Source organism: Ovis canadensis, chromosome 17, assembly GCF_042477335.2.
Source record: "Ovis canadensis isolate MfBH-ARS-UI-01 breed Bighorn chromosome 17, ARS-UI_OviCan_v2, whole genome shotgun sequence".
NCBI lineage: Eukaryota > Metazoa > Chordata > Mammalia > Artiodactyla > Bovidae > Ovis > Ovis canadensis.
This window is the reverse complement of record NC_091261.1, coordinates 61,604,295-61,630,859: the sequence shown is the minus strand read 5'-3', so window position 1 is coordinate 61,630,859 and position 26,565 is coordinate 61,604,295. Positions and strand designations below refer to the sequence as shown.

General features: G+C 53.6%; 1 protein-coding gene across 31 annotated transcripts in view; it reads right to left on the bottom strand.

Annotated features, from left to right (window-relative positions):
• The window catches only part of NCOR2 (nuclear receptor corepressor 2), a 236,371-nt gene extending 210,009 nt beyond the window's left edge, over positions 1-26,362 (bottom strand). For 19 of the 31 annotated variants that reach the window (XM_069557621.1, XM_069557643.1, XM_069557647.1 and 16 more), the window contains exon 1: positions 25,813-26,223. The gene's annotated coding sequence lies outside the window, so the exon portion shown is untranslated. Of the gene's footprint in view, positions 1-25,812 lie in introns of all 31 variants that reach the window. The other 12 variants (XM_069557628.1, XM_069557632.1, XM_069557654.1 and 9 more) reach the window with 8 other exon arrangements.
• Positions 26,363-26,565: the final 203 nt, after the last annotated feature.

Here is a 26,565-nt window from a genome sequence, read left to right as displayed (position 1 = left end):
GTGCAAGCTGCAGGGTTCCCTGGGGAAGAGGCTGCCTGATGGTCAGCCAGAAGGGAAAACCACTTCAGCGTTCCCAGGCCTGGCCCCCCAAACCCCGGGCTTCCCTGCCCTGGAGCAGGGTCTGGGCCATTAGTGGCTGCAGGGCAGGTGGGGAGGTGGGGGGTCTGGGGGCTTGAGGGTAGCAGGTTGGGAGAGCAGGGGGATCATGGAACCATGGATGGATCACCAGAAGCAATTAATTGTCTGGGTCAAGAGATGGTGAAAGAGATTTGTCACCCAGGGGGCCCAGGGAATATTCCTAAGAGTCCAGTGACCCTGGGGGGCAGGGAGGAGTGGTCCCCACTGACCAGGTACAGGGAGAAAGATCAGGACCTCTGGAGCTCTCCATTCCCCCTCCATTCCCCCTCCCCCACCCCCATCCCCTCTACACACAGCACATGGCACACGGCACACTGGCAAAAGCTCGTGTCTCCACGGGTAACCCCTCCCCTCCCCAACACCAGCCTCTGACCCACCCCAGTGTCCACGACCTGCACACCAGGGAGACCAGCCCATCCTGCACAGAAGGGGATGGAGATGGCTGGCAAGCGAGTCCACACACAGAGTCCTGGCAGCCCAGGATCTGGCCAGAGACCCAGACCCAATCCCAGCCGCACCAAATTCGAGCTAGGTGACCAGGCCTGTCGCTTAAACCTCTGAGACTGTTTCCTGTGCTTTTACAGGAGGGAGGAGATAAGCAGGGGAACTAAAGCCAGGCTGGCTCAGGCACAAATGCCAGCTCTACCATGTTGTTAAGCCTGAGGCCATCACTTGGCTTCTCTGAGCCTTGGTTTCCCCATCTGTAAAATGAGGGGGGGGCGGTGGTGATGCCAAGGGTTACTTTGAGTGGAAATACACAGCCAGCACACAGCAGGGGCTCAGGGCAAACTCACCATCAGGGTTCACCAGCCCACCCCAGGGACCCAGGCTCAGCCACCCCAGGACCTAGGACACCCAGGCTCAGGCCCCCAGCCTGGTCATGATGACAATACCTGGAACACAGACCCCCCCCAACCCAGCCTCTGCAGCAGGACCCAGTGGAGATGTAGGCTGCCGTGGCCTGTTATAGAGAACAGAATGCCCTGGACACACACAGCCCTCCACCCAGACCCTCCGAGGACAGATGTGGAGCGGGTATGGGGTATGGGCCTCCCCCGCGTTGAGTGCCCCCAAGGAGCTCCCAGCTTTCAGCCCTTCAGGTCCACACCAAAACCCTCCACGCACACCCTGGGTACGTGCAGCCCCTGGGATCCACTGTTTGATGCCAGTAAACACCCCAAACACCTCCCTCACTGCCCCCACTACACAGATGGGAAAACTGAGGCCCGAGCACCCAGCAAAGGGCAGCCTCAAAACCGGATCTCTGTGATGTCCCGCAGGTGCTCAGAAGCCCAGGTTGCTGGGGCAGGGCGGCGGGGGCCAACACTGAGTCAGAGTGAGAAACTCGACGGAAACTGAAAACAGCCCTGGAGGCCCCACGAACTCCCCAGAGTGAGTCGCGCTGATTCACAGCCGGGCTCTGTGTTGGAAAGTTCCTGCTTCTGTGGTGGAGTGGGGGTAGGGAGTAGGGCACAGCACAGCCACGGGGCAAGCAGTGAACTGCCCCAGGGCCTTTATATCACATCCAGCCCTGCCCCCGACCCGGGGCCCCATCAGGGAAGTGCCCGCAGGGATGTTCCTGGCTGGAGGGCAGGCAGGCAAGAAAGACCACAGATTGCAGCTGTGGTGACCTGAGGAACTGGCCTGAGACCTAGCTTCAAATCCAGGTTCCCCTGCTTTCCAGTTGGGTGACCGTGGGTGTGTTGCTCAACATCTCTGAGCCAGTTCCTCACCAGTGAAATGGAAATTCTCATCTCACAGGACTCAGAGACTCAGTGAAAGTATGCATACAGACTGCTGAGCATACAGTAAGAGCCCAATAAAGACGTATCTTTTTCAGTTCCCAAATGGGTTTTTTTATTGAGGTGAGATTCATACAACATAAAAGTAACCATTATAAAGTGAAAAATTCAGTGGCCTTGATTACATTCACAGTGCTGTGAAGTCACCAACTCTAGTTCCAAGCATTTCCAACACCCAAAAGAGAAAAGAAAACCCCTACTCACTGAGCAGTTTGCCTCCACGCCCCCTCCCTCCCCCCAGCCCCTGGCAACAACTCATCTGCTCTTGGTCTCTACGGATTAACTATTCTGGACATTTCATAGCAATGGGACCACACCACGTGCAGCCCTTTGCGTCTGGCTCTTTTCACTCAGCCTCACGTTTTCAAGGTTCATCCACACTACAACATGGATCAGCACCCATTCCTTTTTTATGGCTGAATAGTATTCCATTGTAGGGATGGACCAACTATTTATTTTTTTGTTTTGGGGGGTTTTTTATATAAATTTATTTATTTTAATTGGAGGTTAATTACTTTACAATATTGTATTGGTGTGGCCATACATCAACATGAATCCGCCACAGGTATACACGTGTTCCCCATCCTGAACCCCCCTCCCTATTTATTTTTTAAATAAGAAGAATAAATGTGTCCTGAATAATACAGAAAAGCAATCTGACAATATATATAAAAACACACAGACGTGAACTACTTTAAAACTTGCAATGTTATAAAATAACCATAATGACTGTAGTGATATAGTTTGGAATCTGGCCAGAAGGAAGAACCAGTTGGGTGGAGAGAGGGGACCATAGTAGCCCCAGAGCTAACAGTTCCTCCCTCAGGGCCTTTCCTGCTCAAGCATCAGGCCTCCCATATCCAGGCTGTGTTGTGCTGTGTGACCCTGGGTCAACTCCTTACCCTCTCTGGGCCGCCACTTCCCCATCTGTAAACAAGGGTACTGGAAAGGACACTCTCAAGAGGGATTTCCCACCAGAAAGGTGAGAGAGAGTGTGGCAGCCAGACTGTGGAATCCATCAGGCAGGGGGCATGGCACCCAGGGAACTGCCAGGCTTCCCGGTGCTGGCGACAGCTAGGACAAGCAACTGTGGGAGGTTCAGAGTCCCTATAGAACCAGGGGAGCGGGGGATGGGGGAGAGGACATACTCTGGGCCACAGAAATACAGACACGGCACGAAAAGGGAACCGAGGTGCTCCTGCCTCCCCTGCCCAGGGCGGAACGAAGATGTGAGTTTCTAAGGCCTGACGCCAAGTCCTCACACTTGAGACATTTGGTTCTTATCGACAACCCACTCCAGTATTTTTGCCTGGAGAATCCCAGGTCCATGGGGTCACAAAGAGTCGGACATGACTGAAGTGACTTAGCACGAACGCTTGTGCACTATAGGATGTTCACAGCATCTCTGGCCTCGACCCACTATACCTGCTGCACCTCCCCCGGGTTGGGACAAATGAAATGTCTTCAGACACTGACAAATAATCCTGGGGGCAATGTCACCCCGATGATCCCATCCCTACCGTGGTCCCTGCTAAGAGCCTCTATTCCTGGACAGGAAATAGCAGTGAGTGGTATCCACCCCTCCCCTGGGCTGGCCCTCTGGTCTGGTCAGTTCCAGACAGGGTAGAACCCCCTGAAGGGACAAGGACCCTGTGTCCAGGACCCATCCTCCTTCTTCTCCAGGTCAGGCCAGATCTGGTCTCCCTGCTAAGAAACACACAAGCCATCCACACTGACAGCCAATGGATTCCTTGGCAGAAAGCCCCTGTCATGTCCTGACACCGTTCCAGGCACTGGGGGCTCAGCTGTGGATGAGACAGAAGCAGCCCCTGCTTTCTTGGAAGTGACCTTCTGATGTGGGAAGGCCAACAACACACCAAGGAATGGAATCAACTGAAAAACTTCATTGATCAACAACTACAGTCCTGAGAGAAGGGCTGGGATAGTGGCTTGGGGTGGGGGGCGGTGCTTGACTGGGCAGCCAGGAGGACTTCCTGAGGGTGACACGTGACCTGAGACCTAATGACAGTCACCATGCTGATCACAGGGAACAGCATTCCTGGTGGGGGAACAGCAAGTAGAGAGGCTGAGTACAGAGACCAGGGTGGGGGAGGTATGTGGCTGGAGACCCATCAATGCAGGGGGGAGAGGGGCAGCTCCCCAGCATGCTCAAAGCCTCTAGTTTTATTCTCAGAGGAGGAGGAAAAGTAGGGAAGAATGTGAGACCAGAAGCTGAAGATTCTCATTCTCCTTTGGAGAGCATGAAGAAAATGGTAGGAACAAGAATAGATGGATTCCAAAGCCAGGAGAAGGCTGGATGGGTGCCCAGGTCAGACAGTGGAGCAGGGAGGGGGACCACAGTACCTGGCCTACTGTTATGAAAGCAGAGAGGGTCTCAACCACAGTGGTCCCATACCCCTCCACTAAGAGCATATTGTTATTTTTGTGTTGTTAGGGGGTCTCCTAGGCAGGGTCCCCACCCTGGAACATCTCAGAAACAGACAGGGATGTTTTTGGCTGTCCTGTGACTGGCACTCAGCCAGTGGGACAGTCCCACGCCGCGAAAGGCACCCTCCCCACACAATTTTCAAATAACCTGGCCGTTAAAAAAAAAAACAACAAAACCTGCCAGAACTGATCCAAACACTAGCCTTTTCTTGAACATCACTTTCATGTGTTTCCAGAACCGAAACGCCTCTGATCTCACTTGCCTCGAATCGACACTTACTCACGCTGAGTAGGAGCCAGCAGCAACTTCCTCCCATTTCCTTTTATACTACAATGGGGCATACACTGATTGTTGTTGTTCTGGTTAATTCTGTATAAAGTCAAGACTATATTCAGGAGGAATCTCAGTGCCAAGGAGTAAAGGGGATTTTCCAAGATTATGCTGTAAATATCCTCAGAGGTTGTAAGGATGCTGTGTGGCTCTAGGTAAGTCAGCCCACCTTTCTGAGCCTCAGCCATTTGCCTGAAACACAGGGAAAGTGATGATGTGATCCTCGCTAGCTCACGACATGGAGAGGACCCAACGAATGAACGCGGCGAGTGCCTGCTGCTACTCAACACAGAAGAAGCACACGGCCGGGGTTCACCACGTGCACTGGAGGCGGATGGGGCAAAAGCCCCCCAGCACAGGCCCCGGGTGGGCAGGGGGTGGAGGAGAAAATCCCGTACTCCGCGAATGGGCCAGGTGGTGCCTCGCCAGCCCGGCTTTCATCTCCAGGAGATAAGCCGCCTGCTCAAGTTCACGTTCAAGATCAAATGAACCCACTTAATCGCCTTAGGGATCTCCACTGAGCCGGCTCCTCAGGGACTCGGGGAGGAGGGCAGCTGAGTACCCTCCAGCAAAGACCCCCACTCGCACAGCCAGGCACAGAGAGAACACTGTTGCAACCGGCCCACACCTCACTCACACCCCTAACCCCACCCCCACAATGCCTACTGCAGCGATCCCCAAAGGCAGATGTGTGCACGCTGGCCTTGTGAGTCTGTGCACACATCATCTGCTCACCATCACAAAGCACCTTGTGTGCCCTGTGACCCGGCAAGTGTTAGTGTTAGTTGCTCCGTCGTGTCCAACTCTTTACAACAGCGTGGACTGCAGCCTGCCAGGCTCCTCTGTCCGTGGGACTTCCCAGGCAAGAATATTGGAGCAGGCTGTTGGCATTTCCTCCTCCAGGGGATTTTCCCAACCCAGGGATCAAACCCGCGTCTCATGTCTCCTGCAGTGGCAGGCGGATTCTTTACCACAAGCGCCACCTGGGAAGCCCACAAAGGTGACAGGGTTCCCCACAGAATCAGCGGCAACCTTTAGGACAACACTTTCTGCATTTCACAGATAGGGGGAGACTGAGACAGGGATGGGCCTTAAGTCACCACCATATCCCGATGCCAAATCAGGAGCGGGTGAGCAGAGTGTCCAGCTAACGCCTTGGTAGAGGGGCAGCAGCCAGGGTGCACCTACCTGACATAATCCCAGCCACATCTTAGAGCTTGGGACAGCTCCTGGCACCCAGCAGGTCCCCTCAGTAAGAGCATCCAAATGAACAAAATCTACACACTGGACACAGACTCCAAGGAAAACTCCCTCGCAGGACCTCTCTGCTCTCCTGAGAGCCCTCATGTACCACAGGCATCCTGGGGGGTGTTTATGCCCTCCCCCGCAGAGGACACTGAGCAACCTCTGCCATCATTTCTGGTTATCACGATGGGTGGAGGGTACCAAGGGTAAAGACCAGGGATGATGCTAAGCATCTGACAGTGCCCAGGACAGCCCCCAAATAGAAGCATCCACCCCGAACATCAGCAATGTCCAGTCGAGAAATCCTGCGGCACTATGTTCACTCAAGCCTTAACTGAGCACCTCCAGCATGAACAAAAGCCTGCAAGGAGACGAGGTCACAGAGGCGAGGTTTCGTGTTTAGTGTCACACAGCGACTGCAGGGCAGAGGCAGGTCTCACGTCCAACTGACTCCAAGCACCATCCCAGAGCCACCAGACACCCGCCCTATTCCTGAAAATTCTGACCCACCAGGTCTAGAGAAGGGCTGCAGAATCTAGACAGTTCCCCGTTCCCTCTCCCCATGATCACGTTCAGGCAGCAAAGGTCAGAAGTGGTCCTTTCTATCCAAACCCACAGACACTAAGATGCCAACAGTCTCTATGGGGGATGGGAATGTGGTTCCATTTTTTTTTTTTTTTAATATGCAGGCTTTTTTGGTTTCTTTATTTTCCAATTTATAGAGATCACATCTGTTCTGCTTCTGAAAACGAAGAAAGAGACTTCTCTGGTCCAGTGGTTAGGACTCCATGCTTCCACTGGAGGGGCCGCGGGTTCAATCCCTGGTCAGGGAACTAAGATTTGGCATGCCACTCGGCACCACCAAAAAATAAAAAAGAAACCAAGGAAGTCTTTTTTGTAAGGTAGCTGTCAAACCACATGTCTTACCCAAGGCCTTGGCTGTGGGGAGATCTTACACCCCAACGCAGAGGGCCAGCCAGGGCAGCCCTCTTGCAGAGCCTGCCAGCATCGTCTAGGAGAGCCACAAGCTGGCGGTCTCACTCCCAGGAATACGCAGAGGAGGACAGCGCATGAGCACCTGGAGGCACTTGGAGCAGCTCCAAACACTGCAACCCACCCTAGCGGCATGTAGGGAATACACCGATCACGTGTCCTGTATCACCATGACAAGATGCTATCTCTACAGAAGTTAAAATTCATCAACGAGATCTAACTGCATCAAAACATCACAAATCACACACATTTTAAATGGATCACCAACAAGGACCTACTGTATACCACGTGGAACTCTGCTCAGTGTTATGTGGTAACCTGGAAGGGAGGGGGGGTGGGGGAGAATGGATACATGTGTATGTATGGCTGAGTCCCTTTGCTGGTCACCTGAAACTCTCACAACATTGTTTGTTAATCGGCTATACCCCAGTACAAAATTTAAAACAATTCTTTTTTGTTTAAAGCCACAAAATCCTGATTTTTTTTTTTTTTTGACCATGCTCTGCAGTTCGTGGGATCTTAGTTCCCTGACCAGGGATTGAACTGGCCCTCAGCAGTGAGAATGCCGAGTCCTAACTGCTGGATCACCAGGGAATTTTTTTAAATAATAGTAATAGGTACACAGGCTTCCCTGGTGGCTCAGTGATAAAGAATCTGTCTGCAATGCAGGAACCGTTGGAGACCTCGGTTTGATTCCTGGATTGGGAAGATTCCCTCGAGGAGGGCATAGCAACCCACGCCAGCATTCTTGCCTGGAAAATCCCATGCACAGAGGAGCCTGGCGGGCTACAGACCATAGGGTCACAAAGAGTCGGACGCGACTGAAGCGACTTAGCACACAGTAGGTACACAGTCTTGTGTATTACGTTTTTAATTCTCAGAACGATTCTAGAAAACACATACTACTTCAGTCCCTATTTTACATAAGGGGCAACTGAGGCACAGGGTGACGCCTCGCAGCTGGTGAGAGGCCACGGAGGGGGTGGGAACCCACGCCATCGGAATCCCTGCTCGGAACCACTTCGGTCTGCTTGCCTGTCTCGGTGTGGAGAGGAAATTACTGGGCTGAGTTATATAAAAGCTGTCGATATTCGACCACTTTTGACCTACAAAACTGGCAGGGTCCCACAGCTCGTTCCGATAGCAAACTGCAGAGCAGCACACACAGAAAGACTTGGCCACGTGCATCTTCCCTGCCTAGAGATGAGACAGGGCTCCTAGGTCCTTCGGGAAACCAGGCAGAGGCCCCTGCACCTGTGACAACATTTTTAGAAGGGCACACGTCCAGTGCAGAAGTGGTAGTTTCCGGGGGAGGGGACTCAGGTGACCAGAAAGTCATCTGCAATTTTTTTTTTTTTTTTTTGGGGGGAAATAAAAGGCAACCACCTGGGACTTCCCTGGTGGCCCAGTAGCTAAAACTCCATCCTCCAAGGCCTGAGTTCAATCCCTGATCAGGGTACTAAACACCACGTGCTGCAACTAAGACCCAGCACAGCCAAATAATTTTTTTTTTTTAAAGGTGGCCACCTTAGCTGGTGGCCTGGAGCCCAGTCTCCTGGACCAAGGCTGACTAGAACATTCCTAACCTCTCCCCTCTCCCCATGGCAGCCTTCCTGCCCCTGGACCCCACATAGCCCATCCACAAGCAGCCGGGTCCCCAGGACCTGGTCTCCAGTGCCTCCGCCCCAGGTTGGAGAAGCTCTCCCCACCTAAGGATCCAGTTTCATTTAATTGCAGGCTTCAGGTTTCTGGACGCCGGCCCAGAGGCCTTTGGGGCTGAAGGCGTGGGTCATTTTCTTCCTTTTTCCAATAAAGCCAAGAAGGAAGTGGTGTGTGGCATCACCCATCTCCTCTGAGAAGGGTCAGCACCTGCCCCTTGGGAGACCCCACCCAGGAGAATCATCTGTGGCTCAGCACAGTGTGGGGACAGGCTGGGGACACAGAGTTTTCTCTGGCCCTTCATCTGAGCCAAGTACCCCCACTGGATTGGAAAGAATGAAAAGAAAGAAAGAAAGAACACACAAACATCCCTACCTCGCACCATTCCTTTCCTGCTCCAAAACCGCTGGTCATGCCGCTGGTTCTAGACCTTTTTTCTCCCCCAATTTTTAAATATTTATTTATTTGGTTGCATCGGGACTTAGTTGCAGCACATGACCTTCTCTCTAGTTGCAGTGCACGGGGTTCTCTAGTTGTGGCGCTCAAGCTTAGCTGCCCTGAGACACACGGGATCTTAGTTCCCTGACCAGGGATCAAACCCGCGCCTGCTGCATCAATAGGCGGACTCTTGACCACTGAACCACCAGACTTCTTTTCTTCTTTGCATTTTATTTTTTCCTCCAGCACAGTCTTTTTATGGTTTGCAGCTTCCTGTCTTCACTCTATGTCCCTTAGTCTGATTCCAAGGTTACTAGTGGCTGGGGACACAAGCAACCTAAGTGACCGGGCTGCCCCTGGCTGCTGAGGTTCTCAGGGAATATGCAGGCTCTGTTTGAGCTTCCTCTTGCTACCGTAACAAATGCTTACAAACGCGGTGACTTAAAACAGCACAAATTCATTATCTCGTAGTTCTGGAGGTCAGAAGTCCGAAATGGATCTAACAGGGAGAAAATCAGGGTGTTAGCAGGGCTATGCCCCTGCTGGGGGTTCTCTGTGAGAATGCACTCCCTGTTTTTTCAGACTCTAGAGGCTGCAATGGCACCCCACTCCAGTACTCTTGCCTGGAAAATCCCATGGGCAGAGGAGCCTGGGAGGCTGCAGTCCATGGGGTCCCTAACAGTCAGACTCGATTGAGCGACTTCACTTTCACTTTTCACTTTCATGCATTGGAGAAGGAAATGGCAACCCACTCCAGTGTTCTTGCCTGGAGAATCCCAGGGAAGGGGGAGCCTGGTGGGCTGCTGTCTCTGGGGTCGCACAAAGTCAGACACGACTGAAGTGACTTAGCAGCAGCAGCAGCAGCAGCAGAGGCTGCCTGTATTCCTAGGCTCTCTGCCCCATCCTTGATCCTCAAAGCCAGGAACACAGCATTTTCAAATCTCCTGCCTCCTCCGTATAAGGACACCTGTGATTACCCTGAGCCCACCACGACTATCCAGAATAACTTCCCCCATCTCAAGGTCAAAGGATGATTGACATCCTTAATTCCATCTGCAACCTTAATTCCCCATTGCCATGAGGATGAGATGGTTGGCCGGCATCACCAACTCCATGGACATGAGTTTGAGCAAACTCTAGGAGATAGCGAAGGACAGGGAAGCCTGGCGTGCTGCAGTCCAGGGGTTGGCAAAGAGTTGACATGACTTAGCGACTGAACAACAATGTAACCCAGAACAATCACAGGTTGTGGGATTTACTGTTGTGCAGGTCTTTAAAGGAGACCATCATCTGCCTTACCACCGGCTCCAAAACATCTCTGGGACTCGAGGGAACCACTCCAAAGGCCCACTCTACAAACCCTGAGCTCTAGGAGGCAACTGTTGAGTCCACGTGACTCAGTCTCTCCACACCTACACAGCGAGAGAAGGCATACCCCTTTATGTCACCTGGATGGTGAATACATATCGCAAGGGTGCTCAATCTAGCCTTTGATGAAAACGTGAATCAAACAGAGCCCTATGGTTTATCACTAGAGACTTCTCTAAGACAACAAATAACTCATCCATCAATTTCCTCAGGCAACTTTTGCGGGTTTGAGGGGGACCAGTCATAAATCAACCTACTGTACATCTCCCACTCCGGCAAGATCCGTAACAAGGAAGACGTCCAGTTAAACCTTCTTCTTCACGTCCCTGCATTCTAGGTCAAGAACACCAGTGGCACTAACAAAGCATCTAACCTCTGGGAAAACAGAAAGCTTTGCAAGGTACAACTGACCTGTAGCATGATACTTAAACTTGGACAACTGCCCCAAGGACCAAGCCCTCACTGCATAGCTGGTATCAGCCAGAGACAGGGGTGGGTGGTGAGGAGGGACTGGGGAAACACAGGCCACCCAACGTATCCAGCAGCACGACCAACTGGGGGGTCCCTGGAGTGCGTCAGCACCCTTTCCCCACTGCTCCTAATGACCAGAGCTCACTGACCCCACCCTGGAGCCGGGTCTCCAGGGACCTGGCAGGGCAGACAGAAACCATGACCCAGCACAGTGACATTAACATAGAAGCCATCCCGTGAAAGATGACACAGTGACATAGTCTCCTTGCTTCAAAACCTTTGTGCATCTCTTTCCTGCCAGATAAACCTGGGAGGACAATGCCAAGGCCCAGAGAGGTTGTACAAGAATTACACAGCAACCCAAGGTGGGTCTCAAGCAGTCAAGATGGGCCTCAAATGCCCATGCTCATGCCCATGGTCCACCTCCCAGTCCAGGACGCTCCAGGCAGCTCCACCCCATCTTCCCCTTCCTCCCTGCCTTTAAAAAGGGCCCATCTTCCCTCTCCAGCCTCCATCAATGCCCTCCTCCCACTTATCTCCCCTCCAAGGAAAAAACTACCCCCACCATGTCAAACCACCCACCAAGCCTTCCACACCTCCCTGGCTGCCATCCAAACACCCAGGAGACACTCTTTATGGCTCAGGGAGCTCAGAGGCATCCCAGACACATAGCCAGGGGCTCAGGGGCACAGAGAGGACAGGGAGGGCCCAAAGGTCACACAGCAAACCTGCAGAGCAACGCCTGGGGTGCACACATGCTTCCACCTTGGCATTTCCACCAGGAGAAGCTCAGTTCCAGGAGGCGCTCAGGGGCAGCAGCCAGAGCCCAGGTGCCATGAGCAGCTTCCTGCTTGCTGCTGCGGCTGCTATTTATAGTCTCGAGAGTGGGGTCAGCTTCCTGCAAGGCAGAGCCCAGGAGCCTGCGGGGAGCCTGAGAGGGTGACCTCAAGGGGGATGGGCCAGGCTAGGCCAAGGCACGCAGGGCCAGCCCCCAGGGTCCACAATCCAGGGTCGGGGGGGGGGCAGGAAGACAGAAAGAAAGTCCAGATGTTCCTCGCAACAACCACACACCAAGGAGGGGCTTACAGGCTGTGCGCCCTGAACCAATGACAGCACCCCTCTGTGCCTTGACTTCCCCATCATTAAACAGGGAAATTAACAGTTCTGACCACAATTGTGATTGTGGTCATTGTGAGGCTGTCATTATCGTGAGGCTTAAATGAGCTAATATGAAACAGCATGCAGTGGGCTTGCCCAGAAAGCCTCCGTCAGCTCAGACTCCACCTCCAACCCTTGAGCCCTGCAGAGACCAAACAGGAATTCAAGGAGGGAGACGGCGTGCACAGCACCTGTCCAGGGAAGGTCACCATCACTGAGGACACCCTAGGTGCCCTAATCTACCCGACCCCTCTGGGAGGCAGGGAGGACATTTACTTCCATTTTTTGGATGCGGAAACTGAGGCTCAGAGCAAAAGAAGAATCCAGCTCAAGAAAGAGAGAAGGGGACCTCCCATCCCTGGGTTTCATGGAGTTACTTGGGATCTTCTCTCTCACTGAACAGCAGACAGGCTTCTAGGCCTTGGGAATGCTCCCCTCACACCTCCCCCATCCCCACCCCTAAGCACAGGACTCCCTTTCCTGGGATGGGGTCCGGGGTGTACAGAGCCAGGAAGGAGCTGTCCCAGGTCACAAGAACATCCAGAGGCCACCCACCCACCCAAAGGAACCCTGGCTTAAAGTCCCCCAAGCACCTGGAGTCATCTAGCTATGATGTTTGACCTCTCCTCCAAAAAAACAGCAAAGGGAACATCCACACAGCAAACTGAAAATACCAACAGCACCAAATACCAACTGAACTAAGTCCTTCTCTGAGCTCTCAGTGCCCCTGCATGTGTCACCTCACTTAACCTTTCCAACAGCCTCAAGAGACCAGTGGTCTGATTGTGCCCATTTCATGGATGGGGAAAACTGAGGCCTGGAGTAGCCAGGATCTTATTATCCCAAACCTCGGCCTCTCCAGAGCAACCAGCTCCGCTCTCCAGAGGACCATCCTAACCACCCACAAGAGAGACTGGGAGGAAGTAGCCTGAGGGCCAGGGACCTGGGGGGGTGGGGGTGATGTCCTGTGGTGAGTTAGAAGGGGGTCTCAGGTGAGGGCAAAGGTATCAGATGCAGGGACAGACAGACAACTTTGGGTCCCAAAACATCCTGCAGTGGGTTGCCAGGTCAGGCCATGCCTAGCTAGCACCTGACGTTCACATTTATTGAGCACCTACTGTGTGTCCAGAGGTGTTCTAGAACTAGGATGCAGCACTGAATGGGGACCAAAGTCCTTGCCTTCTGGAATATGCATTCTAGCAGGGGTGACAGACAACAGCACTTTGAACAGATGAAACCACAGTTCATCAAAAGGAGACATGTGCTAAGAAACTAAAGGAGGAGAGGAGAGAGCTTGAGGTGGAGAGGGTGCAATTTTAAATAAGATGCCCAGAGAAGGACCCACAGTAAAGGTGATAGCTGAGCGAAGATGGCAAAGGAATGATGCCAGCCACACAGACACCTGGAGGAAGAGTGTTGTAGGCAGAGCATGTGCAAAGGCACTGAGGCAGGAGCATGTCAGTGAATTTCAGCAAGGAGGCCAGTGTGGCTGGTTCCAGATCAGCGGAACAGATCGGAAATTGAATGGGGAGAAGGGAGCAGACTGTGTAGGGACCTGTAGGCAAGATAAAGAGTGGACTTTTGGAACGTCCCCAATGGCCCAGTGGTTAAAGCTTCCAAAGCAGGGGGCAAGGTTCAATCCCTGGTGGAGAAACTAAGATCTCATATACTTCGTGGTGCAGCCAAAACATTAAATAAATAAATAAGAGTTGGCTTTTACGATGCCTGAGATGGGAGGGCTCTGATCACAGGAGGGTCAGGTCTAAAACAAAATCCCCTGGCTGCCATGTGAGGAACATGATCAGGCTGACTGGTGCGGAGGCTACTGCAATAGTCCCAGCAAGTGATGGGATGATGGGAGTTCTGTTAGTTTCCTGGAGCTGCTCTACCAAATGACCGCAAACTAGGTGGCCTAAAACAATACAAATTTATTCTCTCCCAGTTATGGAAGTCAGAAGTCTGAAATCAGGGTGTCGAGTAGGTTGTTTACTTCCTCTCGGCAGGGAGTCTATTCCATGGATCTAACCAGCAATCCTCAACATTCTTTAGCTTGAAGATGGATCACTCCACCTTCACACAGCTTTCTCTTCTTTTAAGGACACCAGTCCAATTATTCCATGTAAGATCACTCTATTCTAACATGACCTCATCTTAACTAATTACCTCTGCAATGACCCTATTTCAAAATAAGGCCTCCCTCTGAGGTTCAGAGAAGCACATGAATTTGGTGGTGGGGCAGGGGTCAGGGGTGGGGGTGTAGGGGGGTGTGCTGGTAGGGAACCCTCTTCCACCCAGTACAGTGGCTTAGATGGAGTAGGCAGCAGAGGTGGGCCAAAGTGAAAATGGTTACAAATACTCAAGAGGGGGACTTCCCTGGTGATCCAGTAGTTAAGATGCTACGCTTCCAATTCAGGAAACATGGGTTCAATCCTCGGTCAGAGAACTAAGATCCCAAATGCCTCAAGGCATGGCCAAAAGATAAACCATAAAATAAAACATGAGGATGGGAGACCACATTGGTGAGTATATGCAGTGGGGAAAAGTGGGTGCCTCTCAATCTCTCCCCGCAATTTCATCCTCTCCTGGTTTAACTGGTCACAAGAGTTACCACCACACATAATTCCCACCAGAACACCACCCTGCCAACCAAGCCTGAGCCCCCAGGACCCTGGAGGACCCCTGATCCCACTGGGCTCTGCAGCATCTTCTAGGGCCTGCTCCACTCCTGGCCCAGTGGCCTGGCAGACAAGCCCCGCCAAGCCCCGGGGCAGCACGTCCCCGGCCTTCCACCTCAGCCTGGCAAGCTTGCCTCGTTAGCCTAATGAGCAGGGCCCCGGTGCCAGGCGGTTGCCATGGCCACGGAGACAGCACCGCAGCGCTGGGCGATGCTCCCAGAGGGTCTGTGGCAGGCACCAGAGTTCAGCATGAGGACAAGCAGGGGCCCTCGAGGCACCCCTCTCCTCATGCGGTCCCCGCCATGTGCACCTTTGGGCCTGGCCTCAGGGACTTCTGACTGCCAGCATCTCCCAGAGAGGAACCCCCAGGCCACAAAGAAAAATTCACTCCCCTGCCACTCATCCCTCCAGACCTGCCTGGCTAGAAGTGCCCCACCACTCCAACATAGCACATAGTTAATTGCAGGGGTGGCCAGCCAAGGGGAGGTCAGAGGTCAGCGGGCAGCTGGGGAGACAGGCCTCCAAGGCAGTGAGAAGGGCCTGGATTTCAGGCAAGCCGTGCTGGGAAGCCCTGCGGGCTCACGGGGCTCTGAGTAAGGTCGGGGCACTGCCCCAGTGTCCCCACCCCGCAGCTGCTTACACAGGACAGACTGTGGGGGCAGGATAAATGGAGGCTTCTGCAGGCACTGGGCAGGTGAGAGGGTGACCCCCAGGTCTCTGGCTTGGCCCCACACTCTGGGAGCAAGCTCAGGCTGGGAGTCTGGGGGCAAAGGGGGACGGGAGATCCATTTTGGGACAGAGTGGTTCTGAAGCCGCTTTAGGACATCTGTGAGCAATGTAAAGGAGCCTGCTGGATCAGCCTGCCTGGCCCCAGGGTGGGCTCCATGGGTTTATGAGCTGCAGACAGGAAAATGAGGGGCAAGGACAGGGCCTGCTGGACTAACTCAAGCCTCCAATGGCCCCTTAGCTCCCTGTGCCTCACCACACCCTCTGAGGTCGTGAGCATTCATGACCCCATTTTCCCTGGTGAGTAAACTAAGGCACTTCATACAGAGGCTCTGTTACTTGTCCTAGGTTGCATCGCATAGCCAGACACTGGACTCTGCCCCGTGGCTCATTTGAGCTCCCGTTCACAAGCCCTAAAACCCAAACACAAAGTCACAGAAAATTAAGCCAAGCCCAGGAGACAGGAGGCAGAGAGTCAGCCCTGGGAAATATACCTACACGTGCACTCGGTGAGCAGCTGGCTGTGATCTCATCTGATTCTACCCATGGCTTACTTTTTTCCCCCCACTTCCTCTCCAGCTCAGAGAAATATCCCAGGGTCAACAGAAGGAAGCAGAAATATCCAAAAGCATCAGCAGAGCGCCAAGGTTGGAACAAGAGCCCAGAGGCCCCTAAGTGTCGACACACCCTCAGCATTGCCACGGCAACAATTTCAAAATCCCTGGGCCCTGGCTACAGAACAGACGGAAGTATCGGGGAGTGCTAAGTGTCACCTATCCGATTCCAGGGCCTTCCTTCAGGCCAAGTGGTTCACAAGGGCCCCAGGGCCTCCGATAGGGATATTTCACCTTTCAGGTTACTGACTGTCATCTTCCTGAGTCCAACCCAAGGCGTAAGTGTGTGCTAAGTTGCTTCAGTCGTGTCTGATTCTGTGCAACCCTATGGACCATAGACCACCAGGCTCCTCTCTCTACGGGATTCTCCAGACAAGAACACTGGAGTGGGTTGCCATACCCTCTACCAAGGGATCTTCCGGACCCAAGGATTGAACCCAACTTTCCTGTGTCTCTAGCATTGACAGGATAATTCTTTATCACTAGAGTCACCTGGGAAGCCAAAGCCCCAACCCAAGATGGACACCCAATGACCCAGGTTCTTGCCCAGGGTATGACCTTTGTTAAGACACTCCATGGGGCCAGGCCTTGGCTTCCCCTAGAATTATCCATTAGGAAATCACCCTACCCACCCCACACCCACCCCCACAGGCACTCAGGAGGAACAAACATGGAAACATCTTGCAAGTGTTTTCCCTTTTCTTTGCTCCTGTCTGCTCCAGCTCACCCTTCAAGAACTGAGACAACTTTTAGGAATGCATATGATAAGATAAAATTCAGAGAGCAAGCCCAAGAAGAAAAATCAGGGATGAACCAATCTGAAATCAGGATGAAGTCCAAAACACAAACCAGATTAGACTGCTGAAGGCAGGCAGCAAAATTTGGCTCTGAGCTTCCTAGAGGCCAAAGCAAAGAGGGAAACAAGATGGGTTCTAAGTGACTTTGCAAAAAGTGTGAAAACTATGTAGCACCAGGTGTTATAGCAATTCTTCAGCACTGGACAGAAGAGATTATAGCCTCAAACATCATCTAAGAACCCAAAAATCCATGCCAAAGGTCAGTTGCCTTAACCATCCCCATTTTCCTCTTGCATTCTACAATAGCATCAGCATAACTCAGCAAGAACAGCGAGCCAGGCAAGAATAAGGGTTGTTTGTTGTTTTTGTTTTGTTTTAATATTTATTTGGCTGTGTCAGGTTTTTGTTGCAACACGTGGGATCTTTTGTTGCAGTGCACGGATTCTCTAGCTGTGGCACGGGCTCAGTAGTTGCCGCATGTGGGCTTAGTTGCACCACGGCATGCAGGATCTTAGTTCCCTGACCAGGGATCGAACCCACATCCCCAGCATTCTAAGGCAGGATTCTTAACCACTGGACCACCAGAGAAGTCTCTAGAACAAGAGGCTTTAGGGCCTACTTGGTGTGACCCTTAAACTCACAACCCTCTTAAGGGCCTCAGTTCCTCTGATATGACCCTGGAAGATTATGCTGAAGTTAAAAAGAACATGGCAGCTCTCTATCAGGGGTTGGCAAATGCAAAGGGGAAGAGGACCAATATTCCATCTTTTGTCAGCCTTCCGGCCTCTGTCATAACTCCTCAATTTTGCAGCTGTACCCTGAAAACGAAGAATTTGATGGTTTTGAAGAGTCCCTTGGACTGCAAGGAGATCCAACCAGTCCATTCTAAAGGAGATCAGTCCTGGGTGTTCTTTGGAAGGAATGATGCTAAAGCTGAAACTCCAGTACTTTGGCCACCTCATGCGAAGAGTTGACTCATTGGAAAAGACTCTGATGCTGGGAGGGATTGGGGGCAGGAGGAGAAAGGGACGACAGAGGATGAGATGGCTGGATGGCATCACCGACTCGATGGACCTGGGTTTGGGTGAACTCCGGGAGTTGGTGATGGACAGGGAGGCCTGGCGTGCTGCGATTCATGGGGTCACAAAGAGTCGGACACGACTGAGCAACTGAACTGAGCTGACTGATCCTGAAAACAACCACAGACTATACACGAATGAATGAGCGTGTGTTAGTCGCTCAGTCATGTCCAACTCTTTGCAACCCCATAGACTATAGCCTGCCAGGCTCCTCTATCTATGGGATTCTCCAGGCAAGATACTGGAGTGGGTATCCATTCCCTACTCCAGGAGAATCTTCCATACCCAGGGATCGAACTCTGGCCTCCCACATTGTAGGCAGATTCTTTTCCACCTGAGCCACCAGGAATAGCTGCATTCCGATAAAACTTGACAGCGGATGCTGAAATTTGAATTTCACTTACTTTCACATGTCACAAAATATTCTTCTTTTTTTTTCCAACCACCAAAAAAATGTAAAAACCATTCTCAGCTTGGGCATATAAAAACAGGAGGTGGGCTGGATTTGGCCCACAGGCTGTAGTTTGTGAACCCCGGCTCTCTATATATTTCAGAATAAATCAAGATGTATTATAATTTAAAGGAGGAAAGTACGACATAAATATGGTGTGATACCATGTGTGTGCTTGTTTTTAAAGGGAACACACACATCTCTGTCCCTGTGAGGCGGACATATGGCCGGAGTATCTCTGGGAGGAAACCGTACCCGTGTGGATCTGCCTCGGGGGACACAAACAGAAGGCCAAGAACAGGAAGGAGACTTCCCTCGACACCTCCTGGGTTCTGTTTTACTCTTTTTTAACAGGCCCATGCTTTTTCTTTTATTAAAATAAGTTTTTATAAAGCCCAAAGCAAGTGGCAGGGTTGGAGTACGCTGTCGTTGCTTAGTCACTAAGTCATGTCTGACTCTTTTGCAACCCCATAGACTGTAGCCCACCAGGCTCCTCGGTCCATGGGATTCTCCAGGCAAGAATACTGCAGTGGGTTGCCATGACCTTCTACAGAGGATATTCCCGACCCAGGGATCAAGCCTGTGTCTCCTGCATTGGCAGGCGAATTCTTTACCGCTTTAGCCACCAGGGAAGCCCTACGAGTGTATCATTTTGGGGGTTTTCTGTATTTTTCAAATGACAAATAGAGAGCAATGCTGTCTCCTCTACCAAAGCTAATCTAGTTGTTATCAACATGGAAAGACATCCATAATGTGTTAATTCATAGCAGGAAAAAAGTACAGCCCACGACAGCCCCTGTGTGAAGCAGGCCTGCTCAACGTATCTGCAGGTGTGGACACAGGCAAGGCAGGAGTTGGGCCATCATCTCTACAAACCTGAGATTCTTCTGAGCCTGAACCTCAACTCAGCCCCGAGTGGGAGCTGCCCACACTTTGCACAGACCTGGGGCTACCTCCCCTGCTGCAGAAAGGACAGTTAGGGGAGGATGTAGGGGACACTTGAGCCAGCTCCCAAGGCTCAGGGATGGTGGCCTGGTAGGACCAGAAAGGGTGATAACATCCAGCCAGTGGTCTGAATTCTGGCATTTGGCCCTGAGTCAAGAAAGAAGAGGAACTTCTCTGGCGGTCCAGTGGTTCAAATTCTGTGCTTCCACCGCAAGGGGCCCGGGTTCGATCCCTGGTTGGAGAACTAAGATCCCACAAGCCACAAGACAAAAATAAAAACAGAGAAGGCAAGGCTCTACCGTCAGAGCTGCCCATGAGGAACAAAGCCCACTAGTCATATTTTGTGTCTGCGTGCTCAGTCGTTCAGTCATGTCTGACTCTACAGACCCTCCGGACTGTAGCCCACCAGTCCACTCTGTCTATGGGATTTTTCAGTCAAGAATACTGGAGTGGGTTGCCATTTCCTTCTCTCCAGGGTATCTTCCCGACCCAGGGATCAAACCCGCGTCTCCTGAATTGGCAGGCAGATTCTTTACTGCTGAGCCATGGGGAAAATCACATTTTAAATGTTATTAAAATCAAGGAGCAAATAACAGTCCAATCCTGGGTTGCATTAGCCTCCCTGGAGGTGCTCAGTGCCACCTGTGGAGAGCGGTTAGGGCAGGTCTGGAACAATCGCACCATCACAGAAAGGTCTCCTGGACAGAGCTGCCACAGAGGCTGGAAGGGCAGGAGGAGGTGGGGACGTGAGGGAGGTGGGTAAGGGAGAGTGGACGGAGGGCTGTGGAGTCCAGGCCAGCACCCGGGAGAGCCTCAGGCTTTGTTGGGAAACAGGATCACAGAATGCAGAATGTCCCTCCAAGATGACAAGGCTCCAGTGGTTCCAGGCAGAGAAAAAACACACGAAAGAAGGGAAAAAATCAGCTGCTGAGAGTCAGGCCCTGCTCCCATATGCTGAATCTTGTTTCATCATCCAGTCTCGGGCCTTCTGATCAGGGCAGCCGTCAGACACAGCCACATGTGGCTTTTTAAATGTAAGTTAATTAACATGAAATAAAATTACCAGTTCAGTCGGCACTAGCCACATTTCAAGCGCTCAAAAGCCACACATACCTAGTGGTTGCGCATGTATATGCGTGTACTTGGTCGTTCAGTTGCGTTCCACTCTTGGTGACCCCATGGGCTGTAGCCCAGCAGACTCCTCTGTTCATGGGATTCTCCAGGCAAGAATATTGGAGTGGGGTGCCATTCCCTTCTCCAGGGGATCTTCTCAACCCAGGGATCAAACCCGGGTCTCCTGCATTGCAGGCGGATTCTTTACCATCCGAGCCGCCAGGGAAGCCCACCTCGTGGTTAGGGGACAGCAAAGGTCCAGAATGCTCCCCACCATTACCAGGAGTGCCAGGACAATGCAGCCCTAGATGGTCTTCCCAGGGGTGTTATTTTGCACACCCCCCTCCCCCATTTAAGGATAAGAAAACTGAGGCCGAAAGGCTTTTAATGGAGGGGAGCAGGATTTGAGCCAGGTCTGATTCAAAGGAGCCCTTTCGAGAACCACCCCCCAGCTCCAGGGGTAAGGGGAAGCTCAGCCCTCCCCCAGGAGGCTCCCTGTGTCCTCCCCATCAGTCTTCCCCCCACTTTCCAGGCTGCCTGAGTCTTCCAACTTCAGTTCTCAGCAGACACTAGGGAATTAAAAGCAGAACAGAAAACCTTGGCCTTCAAGGGCCCAGGTCTCCTGGGCAGATCTGGGAATCACCAACCAGTCGGACAGGAGAGGAGCCTGCTGCCTCCAGAGAGCAACAAGCCCAGGCGCGGGGTTCAGGTGAAGAGATTATTCCATAAGATCCTTCCCAGCAGCCTTTTAGAAAGAATAGCTTGCATCCAACCAGCCTGTCAGCGAGGACCTAGTTTGAACAAAAATTCTACAGGGGGAAGCCTCCCCTCTCCAACGGTGGAAACAGCGGGGCGGGGCAAAATAACAACAACTCCTGTGATATATTATGACATCCATAGAGTCCTCATAACAATAAAACCAGAAGTAGAATCACCATCATCCCTATTTTAGAGATGAGCAAACTGAGGCCCAGAGAAGTTAAATAACCCGTTCAGAATCACACAACTTGAAACTGCAGAGCTGAACATTAAACCCAAAGCTCTAGCTTTCTGCCCTTTTATCCTCTCCCCCTACCCCACGGCCCTAGTGGGTAATATGCCCATTGTACAGACCATGGCACCCTGCCTCTCCAGGGGGCAGGGATCAGTCCCAGGGCACTCTGCTTGCACATGGCTAAGCCAGGGCGGCAACTCACTGGAACTTTGCAATGATCAGTGGTGCGAATCTCAGACAAAACACTCCCAGACAGTCCTCTGCTGTTGGTTTAGGATGATTCTTTACGGATCTATGAACCAAAAGTTCCCAAGTTCCCTCTCCCTGGGCGTGGTGGTGGGGAAGTGCCCAGGCAGAAAAGCCTCACTTTAGACTAAAAGAAAAACAGTGATGATGATTTTGATCATCATAAGAAAGGAGCACCACCATGTGACCTTGGGGCTGGCCTGGCACCTCTAACCTGCACCCTCATCCGTAAAACCGGAAAAAGCTGTCATCCGCCGCAGGACTTCCCAAGGTCTCCAGCTACAAAGAACCCCAGGGCTGCCCACCAGCGAGCAGGAGCTCTTCTGATGCAGTTTTCTGGAGTCCCATAATACGCCATGCTAAATAATTCAAAACCATGTTTTCATTTCAAAATAAACACAGCCCTGTCGCCAGAGCGAATGCCAAATTTGCATGAATGTTTAAGATGAAATAAGACTTCAAAGGAACTTCAGACCTGCTCCTGGCACTGTCTTCCCTCCCCAAATCCTGGGGAGAACAAGTTCTCAGTCTCCAGCCCTGCAGGGCAAAGATCTGTAGGTGCTGCTCAAATAAGAAACATCATTTCTTTCTTCCTGTCTTCTGTCTGCAGCTCCACTGAGCAGGTCTGCAGTATGTGCATTCTTGCTGCACCAAGGCGACCACGAGTAATCCCAGGTCTTAACTCTTAGCTCCACATCCAAACTGTGTGACCTTGGGCAAGTCACCTAACCTCTCTGGGCTTCATTTCGCCATCCATAAAATGGGATGATATGAGCCCTGACCTCACAGCGCAATAACGAATAGTACACAGATTCTTGATGAAGGTGGACCTGGCACATAGTAAGCACTTTATATATGTCGGCTGTTATTGGATTATTGCATCATATTTAGTATTTTTCAGCTCCTAAACCAAAACTTCACTTGACAGGTTGTAAAGTCCCTTCCCCACCTCCAAGGATCCTCCAAAAATGCCAGATTATCTTTCCTAAGCATCACTTCCTTGGAGGACTCTGCATACCCACTCATGGAACAAGCCTTTTAAGAAGACTCCCCTGGCCCGACCCTGGGCAGCCTGGCCCTCCCCAAGCAGGCAACCCAGGCTCCCATCCCCTCCTGGCCCCCTTCCCTGGGCGCCCAGGGCAGGAATGACCAGTTCCTCCAAGCTGGTTCCCTGGCAGGGAGTCTGGTCTTGAAGGTATCACCTGGGGAGGCTGCTGTTGGCATTAGAGAGATGAAGAGGAAATAGAGGAGGAGGGAAAAACACACACAAATAAAAGCTCTCAGCCCCCTATTGTCAGAGGCAGCATTTGATGTGGGGGATTTACGGTTCAGAGAGCTGTTGGGAGGATGGGGTGAGAGCTCCAGGTCTCTTGCTGGAGCATCTCTGCTTCTTACAGAAGGGAGACCCCTCCAGCTGCGTTATGCCTAGCAGCACTTCCCCCCACCCCTCCACCCTGCAAAAAAAAAAAAAAAATCTCAGAGTAAACCAACTTTTCCACCCACTGCCGGGTTGGGAGCACAGCACAAGGTACCCCGCCATCACCTCTAGTCAGAGGGGATCAAGGCCAGGCAGCCTCCATCCAGCCTGAATGGCGAGATGCTGGGGGCCAGGACTCCTGGGGCCTCTTTCCAACGCCAGCCAGCGGGCCAGTGTGAGCCTGGCCAATCTCCCCAACCCCCATGCCCGGAGAACAATCAAGCCTTCCCAGCTCGGGCCTTTCATGCAGCTAAATTCGTGTTTGCAGAGCCCTCAGAAATCTTTAGGAGGTGGTATGAGTATTATTAATTGGGGGGGAAAAAAGAACGGATTATGCCAAATAAATCCTTCCCACGTAGCCAAACCCTCGCTGAGGGAAGGAGGGAGAGTGCGCGCTGCCCCACGAGGGGGTCTCCATCCCTCACCGGGGCCTGACAGCCACATTACCATTTACATGGCTTTATCAATAGTATTGATCCCAGAGCAAGCGTAAATAGCTCGGTGGGAAGAGGCAGGGGCTGGGGCCCGCTGGGTACCCGCCCCCACGTCTGGGCACCGCAGACTCCCCGGGCACCCGGCGGCGGCGGTGGTAAATTTCCAAGCAAAGACAAGGCAGCCGGCGCGAGGAAGCCAGACAGCGCCCGGGACGCCCTGGCAGCCGCCGCCACCGCCGCCTCCTATTCCCAGCTCACCGCCGGCGTCCGGCCCCAGCGCGAATCCCACAGCCGGACCCAGTCTGCGCATCTGTTCAGTGGGCTCAAGGCACCACCTGCCCTTCTCTGTCCTCAAGCGGAAAAGTCAAGGGGTTGCAAAGAAGGCCCCCTCCCTTCACCACATCTTCTGGCAAAATGCATGGCCGCCCCTTCTCATCAAATTTCCAGGCCATTGGAATAAAGACCAAGTTTTAGAACTCAGGAATAATAATAATAACAGTAACTGGTGATACATATACAAGCACCTTCTACGTATTCCCACCCTTGGTTCTCATAACAACCCTCTAAACTCGGTATTATTGTTATCATCCCACTTTGCAGATGAGAAGCCTGAGGCACAGGGAGGTTGAGTAATTTGTCCAGAGTCACAATGCCAGTAGTGGCAAAAGTGTGTTTCCCACCAAAGGCAATACGTTGCACGAGCCGGCTGTGAGTAGTTCAGCTCCCCAGGTTCAAGGTCTCTTACTTTCTCAGAGGGCTTTCCCCCTACACCTCAATCCAAAAAAAAAAAAAAAAGACCACCCACCACGAGGTACATAACAATGCCCAGGGACGTCCTCCGAGCTCACTGCAGGCCCGGAGAACCCCTTCTATCAAAGCAACCGCGGGGACCCAGATCTGGTTTAAAAAGAGCAAAGTCAAGGCCACGGATCACACAATCCCCAACAAGCCCAGAACTCCCTCATCCAGCCAGCCCGCAGGGCTCCTCTCCCCATCCCTCCTCCCTGCCTCCCTCACACATCCTTCCTCCAAATCTGCAAAAGGGAAAAAAAAAAAAAAAATCATAATAAAACCAGTTCTCACCAACAGGGGGGGAGGAGGAGGGGGAGGAAGCAAGGAGGCTGAGCCGACAGCACAGATCCGCCTCCGCTGCCTGCACCAGACCCTCAGAGAGCCGGAGCGCGCGACAGGCGGCTGGAGGGCCCTCGCTTCCAAAAAAATAAACCTACAATGTAAAAATAACGCCGGGCGCCCCACGCTAATTGGGCCCGGGCGACAGCAGCTCACAGGTACAGCGTGTCTCGCCCGCCCGCCCGCCCGCCCGCCTAGACCTCTCTCACTCCCTCGGGCTTTTTCCTGCAAGCGTCCGGGGTGGGGAAGGAGCGCCCCACAGGTCTCCCCCCACTCCCCGCCAAGTCTCCGGGGGTGTTCCCCCAGCACTAGGACCGGGGGCTTCCGGGTCCAATCCAAGTGGGATCAGTTCTGAATTCCAACTTCCCAAACTAGTGGCATCCCAAGTATCCGCACAGCCCGGGGGAGGGACCAGGAGGCGGCCCCATGAGGCGTCACCAGCCGCGGGAGGCAGGCCCAGACACCAGGAACACCGGCCCACGGGGAAGGGGGGAGCAAGGGGCGCCTCTCCTCGGGGACCCCGACCCAGAGCCCTCCGACCCCTCTCCGAGGAGCGACCACGCCAGCAGCCCCCCGCCCCCCGTGGCGGGAACCCCTCCCAGGCGCCTTCCAGAGCAGCCAGGCCGGGGAGCCGAGGGTGCCATCTCCAGGGGCACCCCCGAGCCGCACTGCCCACTGGAAAATAAGGCGCAGTGTCACCCCCCAAGTCCAGGGCTGCTTGGAGAGGACGGAGGCGCATGGCGGCCATGCCCCCAGGGCTGTGGCACACGGTGGGGGGCTGTCCTGCGCAGTTCCAGGACACCCCCCGCCCGCCCTCCCCCCACGCCTCTTCCCTCCTTCCCGTCCCCTCGCAGGGGAGCTGGAGTTCCCCTAAGTTCCCCGGCACCCCCACGCACGCGGGCCGCAGTGTCTATGGGGCGCCTCGCTCCCCAGCAGGCCACCCCCCGAGAGCGCCAACTCGGGAGTGCAGGGGCCCCGCCAACTCCGCCGCGTGCGCCGACCGATCTTCCCCGATTTCCCCGGAAGCGCGCCCCGCGCCTCACCCCGGCCCTCCGCGGGGACCCCCCGCCCCAACTCACCTCGCGGAGGTGGCGGCGGCGGCGCCCGGGCTCGGGGAGCGCTCGGGCCGCCCGGACGCTCAGGCAAGTGGCGGTGCAGATCGGGCTGGGGGCGCGCAGCAGGCCCGGCCTCCAGCCGGGGCGCGATCCTCCCGCCGCCGCCTCCTAGGGCGCTAGCCCCCGGTCCCCGGGCCGCAACTTGGCGCGCATTGCGGGGGCGCAGGGCGCGGGCGCACGGCTCGGGCGGGGCGCGGGCGGACACGGGGCTCCGATGCGGCCCGGCCTGCCCGCGGCTCCGCTCCCCGGCGGCGGCGGCGGTGGCGGCGGTGGCGGCGGCGGCGGCGGGAGGGGGAGGAGGGGGCGGGGCGGGAGCCCGGGAGGCGGCGGCTCGGCCTCCCGGCTCCTGGCTCCCCGCCCGCACCGACGCGCCCCGGCCCGGCCCCCTCGGGCTCCTTAAAGGGCCCACGTTGCCTCCCCCGGGCCTGCGCGCACCCACTCGCGCGTGCACACGCTGCCACACAGACACACACACGCTTGGGCGCGACGCCGAGTTTCTTTTTAGCAGCTCCCTGAAGGAGGAAGGAGGGGGAAAGCGCCTCCCCATCCCGCCCCCTCCTCCTCCAGTGGGCCTTGCGCTCTCCTCTTCCCCAGCCCCAGATACTTCACTCGAAGTATAATCGCTTTTCAGCTATTAAATTATCAGTCTAACTCTGGAGTGACCAGTGGATGGGGAGGGGGCATACGAGGAGGGCCACACACAGGACCTTTAAGGGA